Here is a 12,345-nt window from a genome sequence, read left to right as displayed (position 1 = left end):
CATGGGGGGAGGGCGTTCACAAGTGATGCTGAAAACATACTCTGGTCTGTAACGAGTCATATGAGTGTTGTCAATATGGCATAAAAGCTGGAAGAGAGCCACTGCGTTACTTGTGTTACAATCACTGCCACAATGGAAGAACAACCAATTTCCCAGAACACAGTCAGAACTGACTGTAATGGTGAGTATAGCAACCCAATCCGGCATGCCTTCAAATTGCCCATGATCCTCTGCGCAAAAACATAAGAAAGAGCCCTGCTGGATCAGGACAAAGGGCCATCTAGCCCAGTAGCCTGCTTCCAACAATGCCTAGCCAGGCACCTCCAGGAAACCAACAAGCTGGGAATGACAATAATAGCCCACCATTGCTGATCCTATTCCCACCACCCATGAAACAGCATTCAGGGGAATACTGCCTCCGAAGCTGGAAAAGTGAGTGTGATAAAAAAGGAAAGTCAATGAAGAGAAAATCATAAATGGAAAGAGGTGAGGAAAACACTGGAGTGGAAAACACAAAATGAGCAGCAGAGCTCGAAAGAGAAAAGAGATGTTGCAGATGAGGGATGAGTAAACTGGAAGGAACGGCAATCAGGTCTAGAAGGAATGAAGGAGTGAACCAATATTTTAACTGTATCAGTGGGACAAAAATAAACATTTGTGTGTAGTATTAAGACCGCCAGATGGAATCACTTCAGCCCTGGCAGGACATGAGATAACTCCTGCCGTTCCAGGGAAGAGCAGTCCAGTCGCAGCTCCCGCTACAAGGCCTAAGGCCTAGAGAGTTGGGGTGTGTGGGTGAATTCTCTCAGCCAGGGGTGGAAGATGATTATCCCCTGATGTTCCAGGTATATAGTGTTATGCCTAGGATGGGTGTGGGGTGGAGACTAAAGATGACCATGCCCAGTGGAGGCTGGTGGCTCTGATGTCAGTGGGGTGGTGAATCCTCTCTGGGTTTCAGTCAGAACTCTAAAGGAGCTATCCAAGGTGCTCTGCAGAGTTCTGACTGAAACCTGGAATGGATTCACCACCCCACTGACATCAGAGCCACCAGCCTCCACTGACCATAAGGCCTTTATGTCCGCTGTTTTACAAATCCAGACCAAAAGTCAACCAAGTTTATCCCCAGATACTTCGCCATTAGAAACTTTAGCATCAAACAAAGATTTAACAGGGTAACCCAGTCCTTCCTTTCCCAACCTGGCGCTCTTTAGATGTGTGGGACTACAACCCCCATTATTCCCAGCCACTAGCCATGTGGGCTGGGGGTAATGGGAGCTGTAGTCCGGCACAGCTGGAGGGCACTAGGTTGGGGAAGGGTGACCTATGGCAAAATAGGCTTCTTCTCCCGCTCCATAAGGTACCAGCTGTGGTGACAATGCAGGCCTTCTTTGCTTTTGTGCTCCTCGTTACCAACTTGTTTCTCCTCCTCTTCTGAAATCAACCCCACTCATTAATTCTCTCCTTTCCCCATCCTTTCTTCAAATCACACTTTCACCTCTTCTTGCTCTGTTCCGGATCTTTTCATTTCTCCTTCTCTGCGAACACATCACAAACGTCTCCCTTTTACCCTTCTTTACCTTTTGGCTTCCCAACTTCACAATGTGCCTTCACTTGACTTGGATTGTTTCTTTCTACTTCACTCCTCCTCTGCTCCCCCCTGCTCTTCTCGGGATCATCCCCCAACCCCCCCTCCATGCCCCCCACACTTCTGTGTCTTCCTCTGCTCAGCTTTGGCATCCTACTTATCTTCAAGATCTCCCCTCCTGCGCTGGAGCCTCTGGGCAACTCTGATTTGAGACTCGCTTATGATGCATCTGAGTCCTGTTGGCCTGCCTGGCATTACCAGTGTCCATTTGGAAAGCGCAAAACTTTATTTGAACAGTCAGAAACACAGTCAGCTGAAAGCTTATGTGTCATTCTTGTCTGTCACCCTAACGACAAGAAACTGCACATCCCACTCCCTAATACACACATGCACACACTTTTCGATCCCTTGTTCAATCAATCTTCAAATACCCTATACATGCTCCGGAAGGCTCTAGTCTTCTTTTATTTTCTTGAAATACTGTAAAAATAAATGCATTATATATATATATATCATAGAATCATAGAATAGTAGGGTTGGAAGGGGCCTACAAGACCATGGAGTTCAACCCCCTGCAGGAATTCAAGTCAGAGCATCCCTGACGGGTGGCTGTCCAGCCTCATCTTGAATGCCTCTAGTGTGGGACAGCCCACCACCTCCCTAGGTCATTGGTTCCACTGTTGTATTGCTCGCTCGCTCGCTCGCTCGCTCGCTCGCTCGCTCTATCTATCTATCTATCTATCTATCTATCTATCTAATTTCTATACTGCCCAATAGCCCAAGCTCCCTGGGTGGTTCACAAAAATTACTGCCTGCTCTAACAGTCAGGACGTTTTTCCTGATGTTCAGCCAGAGTCTGGCTTCCTGTAACTTGAGCCCTTGATTCCGTCTCCCGCACTTTGGGATGATCGAGAAGAGATCCTGGCCTTCCTCTCTGTGACAACCTTTAAAGTACTTGAAGAGTGCTATCCTATCTCCCCTCGGTCTTCTCTTCTCAAGGCTAAGCATGCCCAGTTCTTTCAGTCTCATAGGATCATAGAATCATAGAATAGTAGGGTGGGAAGGGGCCTATAGGACCATCGAGTCCAACCCCCTGCAGGAATCCAAGTCAGAGTATCCCCGACAGGTGGCTGTCCAGCCTCGTCTTGAACACCTCCAGTGTGGGAGAGCCCACTACCTCCCTAGGTCATTGGTTCCATTGTCGTATTGCTCTAACAGTCAGGACGTTTTTCCTGATGTTCAGCCCGAATCCTATGCCTGTTTAGATAGAAAAAAGTCCATCCACTGCCAGCATTCCCCAGCCAGTCATGTAGGACTTTTTTCCTGTCTAAAAAGAATGCCTATGTTGTGCTCTTTCCGGCACCACATGAAGACCTTTTTGTTTTCCCAGGAGTTTAGCATTTCAGAGTCCTAGTCTTTTAGCTTTGCTGTTTTATATCTGATACTGTATTTTAAATCTCTGCATTGCTGCTAGGTTTTATTCTGGTTGCATATTTATACTGTAGTTTTAAGTTTTTATATTGTTTTTATACTGTACTTTGTGGTTTTAATTATTGTGTAACTGCCCAGAGACTATTGAGACTATTTGACTATTGAGCAGTATAGAAATGTAATAAACAAACATGCACAGGACTGTGGCTCTGGATTTAAGCTCTCTCTGCTTACTGACATTTACGCTGTAATCCTATATATAGTTACTTGGGAGCAAGCCCCACGGAACTCAATAGGGCTTACTTCTGAGAAGACATGCATAGCATTGCACCGTACTATGCATCACTGGTAAATGGATATTTTGGTTTTATAGGAGAATTATTTTTCATTATTTTTATTTACAAAATTTAAGAGGGCCCCCAAGGCGCACCAAAATGCCTAGAAGGCTAAAGGAAAATGTTAAATTACTGAGTATTAAGTACTCATTTGGGCTGTGGCAATGACAACTACCAAGTCTGCCACTTTAAAAAAATATTCATCAGGAAATGTCGGAGAGCCCAAGATTTGGAGGTGGGTAGTACCTCTGGTTGGCCTCTGCGGGAGTCTCCCAAACAGTTCGTCTGCAGATTTTGTTTGTAAGTTTACATTCCATTCTTTTTCTCTCACTTTATATTTTCTTTTCTTGTTAACTCTTACGTTTCTTGTCCCCATCCCCTCTTTTCATTGTTTCATTCTATCTCTCAGTTTTCAACCTTCTTGATCCCTTGGTCCTCTCAGGTCTTCTTCTCTTAAAACTCTGTCTTCTTCATCTTTCCTTTTTTCCCTTCATATGTTCAACCTTTCTTTTTCTTCTGCTGTTCTGTTCCCTTGAAGCCTGCTATTGTTTCTCCTATTTTCTTTCCTCCCCCCGTAGATCCTTTAGTTTTATCAAGTGATCATCTTTCCTCCTTCAATTTTTAGGATTCTCAACACCATGTCCTCCCTCCGTGTCTTCTTCTTCCTGCTCATTGTTCTTTTGATCCTTTCCAATCTGGCCTCGGCTGTAACTACTTTCACTTATGTTATACGTTGTTATGTTTTCAACAAAAGAAAAAAAACCCCTGTGGTAAATGCAGGCTCTGTTGTTTGAAGAGTCTACAGCTAGCAGCAGTGAGAGCTCTAACTTCAGTTGCCTAACCTGAGCGGACCCCAGCCATTGGTTCAGTTGAGAGCTGTTATGGAATATTTATGAATATTCCAACTGCTCACATTTTATTTAATTTTTCAAAAATGTATGCAAACAAGGGGTCTAGAGAAGAAAGTAGCCAGCCTTATTAGTAATAAGTGTTATGGCTGAGCAGTGTAAGCATGTATGTGTGTGTGTAAGAGAGATGGAGAAAGAGTGACTGGGTTAAGTAGAGCAGCCTTCTAAGGTTGCTCTTAGATTAAAGGTGCTGGTTTTAAATAAAGCCTTACACAGCTGAGGATAGCAATACCTGAGAACCTACCCAGACATTACAAACAAAATCTGGGGCCTTCCTCTGAGTGTCTCCTCTGATGGAGGCTTCAAAGGTGGCAACAAGGGAGAAGGCCTTCTAAGTGGTGGTCCCCCAACTGTGGAATGGAACGAGCTCCACACTGAGGCCTGCCTGGCATCAACACTGTCATCTTCTTGGCGCCAGGTTAATACTGCCCTCTTCTCCCAGGCCTTTAATGGCATATGATGGGGCACTTATGTCAGCTGTCTTGAACAGATCTGTTCAAGACAAGAATTTACTGAAATTGTTTTTTAGCTATTTAAATTGTTTATATTTTGTATGTTCAGCAATTTTTAGACTATGTTTTATTATAATGTTGCAATGTTGCATAATGCTTTAATGTTGTAGTTTGTATTTTTTTCGGTGTGTGAATTGTTGTGAATTCACGGAACAGAAATTAAATAATAATAATAATTATTATTATTAATTCTGCAACCTGATGGCCTCTGGATGTTTTGGACTACAACTCCCAGCATTCCTGACCATTGGTCATGCTGCCTGGGGCTGATAGGAGTTGAAGTCCAAAACATCTAGAAGCCACCAAGTTGGGGAAGGCTTAAGTAGAGCAATGCAGGGTGGATAGAGTGACGTTTCTGCTTTTCTTTTTTTATCTGCAAATTTTGCAAGCCTCCACTAAAATAAATGTGATACATCATGTCTGGGCATGTCATCCTTGACACTGCACACTAAGAGAGCATTAACATTTAAGAGCCTCAGCTTTTTGTGGTTTGTGGGTGCAGCAGCTACACCAGGAACCATCTCCAAGAGAGAAGGCAGGGCTCAGCTTCCAGATGTCTGCAATAATGTGGTTTGCAGTTTTTCTTGGCCCCGATTTAAATCCATAGAATCACAGAATCATAGAATAGTAGGGTTGAAAGGGGCCTACAAGGCAATCGAGTCCAACCCTCTGCTCAATGCAGGAATCCAGGTCAGAGCATCCCCGACAGATGGCTGACCAGCCTCGTCTTGAACGCCTCGAGTGTGGGAGAGCCCACCACCTCCCTAGGTAATTGGTTCCATTGTCGTATTGCTCTAACAGTCAGGCAGTTTTTCCTGATGTTCAGCCGGAATCTGGCTTCCTGTAACTTGGGCCCATTATTCCGTGTCCTGCACTCTGGGAGGATCGAGAAGAGATCCTGGCCTACCTCTCTGTGACAACCTTTCAAGGACTTGAAGAGCGCTATCATATCTCCCCTCAGTCTTCTCTTCTCAAGACTAAACATGCCCAGTTCTTTCAGTCTCTCATCATAGGGCTTTGTTTCCAGTCCCCTGATCATCTTTGTTGCCCTCCTCTGAACCCTCTCCAGTTTGTCTGCATCCTTCTTCAAGTGCAGTGCCCAGAACTGGACACAGTACTCCAGATGAGGCCTAACCAGTGGTGAGTAGAGGGGAACTAGTACTTCCTGAGATTTGGAAGCTATGCTTCTATTAATGCAGCCCAAAAGAGCATTGGCCTTTTTTGCAGCCACATCACATGGTTGGCTCATCTTCAGCTTGTGATCGACAACAATTCCAAGATCCTTCTCGCTTGTAGTGTTGTTGAGCCACGTATCCCCCATCTTGTAACTGTGCATTTGGTTTCTTTTTCCTAGGTGCAGAACTTGGCATTTATCCCTATTCAATGTCATTATGCTGTTTTCTGCCCAGCGCTCCAGTCTATCAAGATCACTTTGAATTTTGTTTCTGTCTTCCAAAGTATTAGCTATCCCACCCAATTTGGTGTCATCTGCAAATTTTATCAGCATTCCCTGCACCTCCTCCTCCAAGTCATTAATACAAATGTTGAAGAGCACTGGGCCCAGGACTGAGCCCTGCGGTACCCCACTCGTTACCTCTCCCCAGTTTGAGAAGAACCCATTGATAACCACTCTTGAGTCCCATTCTGTAGCCAGCTGTGGAACCACCGGATCGTTGTTTCATCTAGCCCACTTTGAGCTAGTTTGCTCATCAGGATATCATGGGGCACTTTGTCGAAAGCTTTGCTGAAGTCGAGGTATATGATGTCTACAGCATTCCCACGGTCCACAAGGGAGGTGACTTGATCAAAAAATGAGATCAGATTCATCTGGCAGGACTTGTTTTTGACAAATCCATGTTGGCTTCGAGTAATCACTGCATTGTTTTCAAGGTGCTTCCAGATGGATTGCTTTATCATCTGCTCGAGAATTTTCCCAGGGATTGATGTCAGACTGACTGGTCTGTAGTTCCCAGGTTCCTCCTTTTTACCCTTTTTGAAGATAGGGACCACATTAGCCCTCCTCCAGTCATCTGGCACTTCACCCGTCCTCTATGATTGCTCAAAGAGAATACACAGTGGTTCTGAGAGCTTCTGCTCGTTCCTTTATTACTCTAGGGTGCAGTTCATCTGGCCCTGGAGATTTGAACTCATTCAAAGTAATGAGGTGTTCCTTGACCATATGCCTATCGATCTCAAGCTGCAATCCTGCCCCTTCAGCCTGTACTTCGCCTTTGCCAGGGGGGTCATAGACCCTCTTTTGGGAGAAGACTGAGCCAAAGTAGGAATTGAGCACCTCTGCCTTTTCTTTGTCATCTGTTATGGTTTTGCCATCCTGCTTTGAAGAAGGATTAGACACATTTAATGGCAGACTAGTCTAACAAGAGCTACTAACCATAAGAACATGAGGACTCCCTTGCTAGATCAGACTCCAGTCCGTCGAGGTCAATGTTGTGCTCCAGCGATGGCCAGCCACATACCACCAAGTGCTCACAAGCGTTGTTTATGCGCAGCACCTGGGCTTCCGCGGTAGACTGCATTTGTACAGGGAAGCTCCATTGAGGTTGCAACCGTATGCAAGTTTAGATCGAAAAAAGGCCTACAACGCCCAGCATGCCCCAGCCATTGGGGGCGTTGTAGGCCTTTTTCTGTCTAAACCTGGATAAGATTGCACCTTTAGCTATCACAACTAATAGCCATTGATAGAGCTATCCTACCTGTGTCAAATCCTTCTTTTAAAAGCCGTACATTTGTGACCACAATTTTTATTTATTTATCTATATCTATATCTATATAGATATATAATTTCTTTATTTATTAGATTATTAATCCACCCAATAACCAATGTTCTCTGGGTTGATTACAAACAGTTGAAGGACTAAAATGCCATACAAACAGTTAAAAATATCAACTACAATACTAATATTTAGAAGAATAAAATACAATCCAAAACAAATAGCACATGAATAACCCTAAAACAACCCCCCAAAATCTAGAACTAGGTCTTTACAATGCCTGAGAGAAAAGAAAGGTCTTTGCTTGGTGCTGGAAAGATAACAATGTAGACACCAGGTGAACCTCTTTGAGGAGGGCATTCTAAAAGCAGGGTGCCACAACTAAGAAGGCCCTCTCTCTCATAGCCATCTGCATAACTTCCTTTGGCTACAACACCAGAAGGGAGATAAAACACTTGCCTATACCACAAAAACTTGTACAAACAAACACTTCTTTAATCGGTGCCTGAATAACAATGGTATGAGGGGCAGCTGAATCTCTACTGGAAGGGAGATGCAGAGTCAGGGTGTAACCACCAAAAAGGCTCTGCAATGTGTGGTCGCCCCACGGACCATGTTCCTCAAGGGTTCTGCAAGCAAAGACTCCCTGGCTCATCTTCAATCACAGCTTGATTGGTACTGGGTCAGTGGCCCTCCAAATAACCACATCTTCTGGTAGTGAAATGCAGAAGGTAAATCTCAGTTGATAGCAAAATTGGGGGTCCCATGTTTAGCAATGGCATAATGGGTCAGAGAGGTTTTAATTCAAAGTCAACAGTTGAAACAGATTATTCCAAGCCAAATATTTTGAACCGATGGGTGGCCTCTGTGATATTTAGAAAAGGGATTTGGAGCGGAAGCCATCCACGTTATCTTTGGTGTAATGAGCCACTGCAGTTGTTGTTCTGTGTGTTTTCCCATGTCTAAACATGCTCATTTTATATCAAAGAGCCCCACCCTTGCCATCCAACAAGGGTACAAGAAAAGGCAACCAAAAAGACAAAAGGGCTGGTGCAGGTGCAGAGAATGAATGAATAAGAAGAAGGACTTAAGCACTGGGGGGTTTAGTTTAAGGGGAGGGGTGACTAAGGGTGAACAGGACAGAGGTGTATAACATTATGTATCGTGTGAAGGAAGTGGAGAGAAAGAAGTGTTTCTCCCTTGCATATAAAGCTAGAACTTGGGAACACCCAGTGAAATTGATTGGCAGGGGATTTAGGAAAGAGAAAAGAAAGTACTTCATTAGACAATGCACAACTGACATATGGAACGTGCTGCTAAAACTGGGGTGTTGAACCTCTTTCTGCCATATTTCAAGGACCACATTCCAGTGTGTGTGTGTGCGTGTGTGGGAGCTAAAGGCAAAGGGGGCGGGGCCAAAAACACCAACATATTTTATCATAAAGCTCTTCGTGCCAGTAACCAAGCCTTAGGAGAGGCATTTCAACCTTTTAGAATGGAGGCAACTGAACAAAAACTGAAAAACTACCAATCGATCAGTGGTTGGGGAAAAGGGTGGGATTAGAGGAAGGGGGCTTGGCCTTTTCGGGAACCCCAGAGGGCTGGATTTAGACCCCAGGTGGGCCAGGTTTGGACCCCTGCCTTGAGGTTCCCCACACTTCTGCTAAAACATGTGGCGATGGCCTTTGGCCATTTAGGGGAAGGGCCAGAGCTCAGTGGGTAGAACAGCAGCTTTGCATGCAGAAGGTTCCTCGGTTCAATACCCAGCATCTCCAGATGGGGCCAGGAAAGACCCCTGCATGAAACCTTGGATCGCTGCTGCCCATCAGTGCAGACAATACTGTGCTAGATGGACCGAGGACTCCTATACCTGAGAGAGCACCTTCTCCTTTACCAACCTGCCCAGACACTGAGGTCATCAGAGGGCATGTCCCTGGTGGTTCCTCATGGACTCATGGTCTATTAGGAAAAGGGCCTTCAGTGTGGTGGCCCCCTTCCTGCGGAACATCCTGCCTTTGCAGGTCAGGTGTCAGGAGCGCCCTAGCTGCCCCTTGCAGTCCCCACCAATAGCCAACTCAGGACACAGACGACGAGGAATTCTTTCCGAGACTTTATTCCTTTATGACTCTTTCAGATACTAATCACTAGTGACAAAGCAAGGAACAGCACTGGGGAAAGATAGCAGAGTAGCCTAAGCTCCAGGTAAGGCAGTTGGTCCCCGTTTGAAGGAGAACCATGGGAAGACCCTGAACTTATGGGCTAGGGAGAGATCCTCCCTCTTTCCCTTGGGTCCTCAGGACGTGACCATTGTTTGCACGCCAAATGAGCGCTACGCCTCCTTTCTGCGCCCTCCACCTGTCATCGCTCCCTGCGTCTGCGCCGAGCATCCAGCAAGCCCCCTCCAGCGCTCTCTCACTGCCAGGGTCACTATCTATCCCAGGAATGCTGGCAGGAGGAATCTCCTGGAGTGACCAGCCGCAGTTTATTAACTTCAGAATCTGTTTTTTTTTTTAATGTTTTAATATGGTGTTATATTATTTTATCTTATTGTTCACCACTCTGAAATCTTTGATGTGGAGCGGTATATAAATATTGCAAATAAATAAAATAAGAAGCAGATAATATAGGGGGATAGATGGCTTTAAAAGGGGGTTGGACACTAGCCATAATAGCTCAGTGAAGCCTGCAGGATCAGAGGCTTCTAGTCTCTGGATTCTAGTTGCCAGGGTAGGCCTGCTGCTCTCTTGAGGGCATCTGTTGGCTGGACCACTGGACTAAACTGATCCTTTGGTCTAGTGGAGGCTGGTGGCTCTGATGTCGGTGGGGCGGTGCATCCGCTCCAGGTTTCAGTCAGAACCAGACAGAACTCTAAAGGAGCTCTCCAAGGTGCAGAACATGGGGGACCTTGGAGAGCTCCTTTAGAGTTCTGACTGGTTCTGAGTGAAACCCGGAGCAGTTTCACTGCCCCACTGACATGGGAGCCACCAGCTTCCACTGCTTTGGTCTGCTCTAGCAGGGCTCTTCTCATGTTCTTTCAGTGGGCAGGCTGCCCAGGGTGCTGGGCTGTGCGGTGCAATGGGTAGCCACCATCTGCTTTAGACAGCTGTATTTCATTCAGGTGCCTGGAGCACATGCCTTTTGGACAATTTCTAGCATCAGTGCTAGCCGGGAAGCAGCATCAGCTAGCCGGGAAGCAGGGTGGCAGCATAGCCTCTTTGCAAGCCACAGACAAGTCCCGGGGGTTAAATTTGGCCAGATGGGCCCTGCTACTTCCTGTGTTGTCTTCCCATCAATAGAAAGAGGCTCATTTGCTGGGCAATTTGGTTGCTAACTTTGGACACAGTGAACCCTGTAAATTCCACACCACAGGAGAAAATTGCTAAGCTGTCATGAGAAGGATGGCCAGTCTGAGTCATCTGGAGGGGGGGACGGGGGACAAAAAAAAAATTCCAGAAAGGAATAGCTGTTTGGCATTACTGAGAAGAATGTTCATAGCTTAATTCCCCACATCAATTCTGTTTAACAGGGCAACACAGTAAATGCAGCCACCAAGGACAGATTGCTACAAGTATTCCTACATGTTGAAGCAATTTGCACTGGTTGAACCAGAATTATTGTGAATTGTTCGACGTGCGTCATCCAGAACGTAACACGGTATGCAAAATTACACTCACAGCAGAATTAATTTTATATCTGTTTTTGTTGTTGTTGGACCAGGGGAGCAGAACCTTAAGCCAAGGGGCCAAATCTGGCCCTCTGGGAAAGGCCACATGACTATGCCCCTTTCCCAGGACCCACCCTCTTTCTCCCCAGTCGTAGAATAATAGAATAGTAGGGCTGGAAGGGGCCTATAAGACCATCGAGTCCAACCCCCTGCTCAGTGCAGGGAAGTTTGAAAAGGAAAGCATTGAGCAGTTTGGTGCTCAATGCACCAAGCAATCACCGATCCTTTTGTGTTCACTCAGCTTTTGTAGTCCCCCCTCCTCATTCTAAAAGGTTGAAATACCTCTCCTAAGGCTTAGTTACTGGGAGTAAGAACTTTAAGCTAAAATATGGTTTCCTGGTCTTACCCCCTTTGCATTGGGGATTGTCTCATCCTGCCCCTTTTGCCTTCAGGCCCCATCCACCACTGGAATGTAGCCCCTAACAGCTTCTCTGAAATGGAATTTGGCCCTTGGACAGAAAGAAGTCCAATAATTCTGTGTTAGAGGGTTGTAGAGGGGGCAGAGAGAGAGAGAGAGAGAGAGAAATCTGGATCAGGGAGTTCCATCTATTTGGAAACTTGCAAAACAAAAGCAAGGTTTCCAGTTAAGTATTGTAACATAAATTATTACAGCACATAATCTCTTATAACAAGATGTTACAGGTAAGATGTAACATTAAGCCCTCAGTTTAAACGTTTTGAAATAGCAGCAAGATTAGCTTTTAAGCCTCTGCCAATATGCTTCTCAGGTCCTGCTCAAAGGAGTCCTTTTTAAAAGACATTTAGGGAGGAATCTTATGGCCATAGTCAGTGGCTAGACAGCCATGGGATATGCTGGTTTCTGGGAACTGACCTTGAAGCCCGCTCTCCGAGGTTGGTTCCTTGAGAACCCCCCCCTCCCCCGTGCTGCCTAGCAGGCAGCTCAGAATGGCCCATGCTCCATGCTCGGAAGAATAGTGCAGAGTGGAGAAAACTGGGCGTTCCTGGGGGCATTCCCGGGGTGGGGAAGGCGGAAATGCTGGCCCGACACATCCTATGTGTTGTCTGGCAACTGCCTCCCCCACTCTGCCTTCCCGCAGCTAAACAGCTGAAATTGGCTAAAATAAAAATTTAAATATAAATAAAATAAAATGGCTAAA

General features: G+C 45.7%; 1 protein-coding gene across 2 annotated transcripts in view; it reads right to left on the bottom strand.

Annotated features, from left to right (window-relative positions):
- Positions 1-12,345, bottom strand: part of PRKCH (protein kinase C eta) — a 156,490-nt gene that overhangs the window by 24,862 nt on the left and 119,283 nt on the right. The window lies entirely within an intron of this gene.

The sequence above is a fragment of the Heloderma suspectum genome, chromosome 1 (assembly GCF_057233095.1).
Source record: "Heloderma suspectum isolate Gila_16-S chromosome 1, 16-S_ref, whole genome shotgun sequence".
NCBI lineage: Eukaryota > Metazoa > Chordata > Lepidosauria > Squamata > Helodermatidae > Heloderma > Heloderma suspectum.
This window is presented reverse-complemented; position numbering and strand designations above follow the sequence as displayed.